This window comes from Aplysia californica, unplaced genomic scaffold (assembly GCF_000002075.1).
Source record: "Aplysia californica isolate F4 #8 unplaced genomic scaffold, AplCal3.0 scaffold00774, whole genome shotgun sequence".
Lineage (NCBI taxonomy): Eukaryota > Metazoa > Mollusca > Gastropoda > Aplysiida > Aplysiidae > Aplysia > Aplysia californica.
This window is the reverse complement of record NW_004798044.1, coordinates 288687-291347: the sequence shown is the minus strand read 5'-3', so window position 1 is coordinate 291347 and position 2661 is coordinate 288687.

Here is a 2661-nt window from a genome sequence, read left to right as displayed (position 1 = left end):
TTATTATTATTGCTATTACTAGACACAGACCTGTTCTGCGAACGGTGATATAGTGATAGGAAAGCCCACGATAAAAATGCTTGTACCGGTACCTTATTCATTGCCGTAGGACCTCTGTGTAGACAACGTTGCTGGTATATGCGCCATCTGGAACTTCGTCCTGGGCAGCAGGTCTGTTTGCATGTATCTTATTAGAGTCCAGAACCCAACGCGACTCATTGCAACATACATAATTGTCAAAGTGAAAAAAAGTCGCCTTGTAAAGAAACCCCTATCCTTTTCAAAGTCTGTCCCTGAGCTTTGTTGGCAGTCATTGCAAAAGAAGATATAACCGGAAATTGTTTCCGTCGCATATGGAAGGGGAATATGTTGTCTGAAGGCATGAGGGGAATCCTTGGGATGAAAAGTCTCTTTCCGGCATGTGGACCGCTAGCAACGACAGAATCAATAATGAAGGTTTTGAACCGTTTGTGGGATCCAGATTTCTCAGCAACATGACACTGCTGTCTTTCCGCATTGTCAGTTTGTGGGGTGGCATACCTGACGGACATAGAGAATTGATAAATTCGATGGGGTATTGGTGTTCATTTTCTTCCACCGAATCACTGCTCCTGTAGACTTTTTCTTCTCTGGGAAAGGACTTCATGATCAGGTTGTTGATTCTGTCTACTTCTGTATTGGTGGGATAGATGATGCAGCGGGAAGACAGCCAGTCAGGATTTGTGTTAGACTGCAAATTACCGAAGACAAAATTTATCAACTCTCGTTCGCTCTTTACTGTGGTGTCATCTATCAGTTTTATCGCAAACTCCACGATTTGCTTGCATACGTTGTGTTTGTCATCACCAATGTTCAGTAGATAGTTGGAGAAATCAACAGTTTCACCTGTAAGCGAAACCCGCATGTTTCTTGTCAGTCTGAGCACATTAACATGCTCCCACAGATATGGTGATTTCAGGGTTGCATTGACTATCTGTGATCTTGAGCCATGGCGAACTACTGGTGGTATTTGGCGCCAGTCACCAGACATCAGCACAGCTAGTCCACTGAACAGAGAGTTATTCCCACATATGTCTTGAAGTATTCGGTCTTTGGCTTTAAAGATGTATTAGTGGCCCATCGATACTTCTTCAATGATGAGCAGCTCCGTTTTGCGTAATAAAGTGCCACTGGCATATCGGGGACTCACACTGCGCAAGGACTGTTCCTTCACGCACAGAAGTATTTTGCATTTGCTGTGTAATGTTCTGCCATTTGAGAGCAGAATTGCTGTAATGCCTGACAGAGCTGTAGCAAGGGCGATCTTCTTAAAGGAACGGACAGCTGCAAGAATCAGGTTTGTAGTGTGGGTTTTCCCAGTCCCTCCACTTGCCTCCAGGACAAACATCTTGTCTTACCTCTGTACAACTGACTCTATCACAGCATCATACACGACTCTTTGTTCTTCATTGAGCTTTTGGTACTCTTAACTCACCTTCTCTCTCAGGCTGTTTGTGTCAAAATTGAACTCCTCATGGACAATTCTTGGTTGTTCTCCCTCAACGTGACTGCGTTCTGCAGTGGGCAGCTGAAAGTCTTTATGCAGATTCCACCTGTCATTGTCAAGAATGTGCTGAAGTCGTAGCAACAATTGGTTCTCAATCTGCGAATTCAACTCTGTGACCTAGTCTCTCATCATGATGTCCCGGCACAGTTTCAATTTGTGCTAGTGCCAAAATGAGAGAGGATGAGCTGGGCGACAATAGATGAGAATGGTTGCAAAGGCAAGACGTAACTGGGGTCCAAATCTTATAGGAGATGCTTCTTGCATTGCTGCATCCTTCTCAGTGTCACCATTGAGCAATCCAAATTGGTTGCATGCGTCTTGATAAGATGTGCAAGTTGATCTGTTTACTGTTTTCAGATCTTCAAAACTGATTGCCCCAAGCTTGTGGTGTAGTAAAATTCGCAAGTATTTTTCTGCCTGGTGTGGACTGAGCGATACAGTTGGGATGCGCCCAATGCAGTCAGTTCTACATTCCTCTGAATTATCTGGGTTTCTCACACCTCGTTTTCTTCTCTCCCACTTATGGTCTTTGTTATTCTAAGTGAAATAGAGAGGAAAATCTGGATAGATGATGTTTCTTGCCGTTGGGTCTTCTGTATTCATATTGATAAAGCAGTCAATTCATTTTTGCTTCGGGGTCCTTGACCAATAACTTGCTGAATATATTCAGGCTGGAACAAAATTGTTTGTTGATTTGGAAGGTGACAGGGCACCTTTTCCACAGGTGGGTATTTACTGTGGATTTCAAACCCAAACAGTCTCCAAAAAGCCTCACTCGCAGAGATGTATCGAGCATTGACATATCTTGAGATTTCATTATTTTCAGTGTCTGTTCGAACCTCCCTCAGGATGCGGTCTTGGACTTTTGTGATGTACTTGTAAAGATATTTCACAGCCTGAACAGAGTGGACAATTTCAACATTTATGTGCACTTGATATCTAAGAGACAGTGTTGGGTTGTACGGAGCAATGAAAGAATTAATTGTCTACACGAACCTCCGAACCACGAACTTTCACCGTCAAACCGCACTTCTGTTCTTGCGAACACGCACAAAGAAGCACAATATGAAACGGAAGTAGTCCCCAGTAAAATATGAAATGGCTAATGGCAGAGT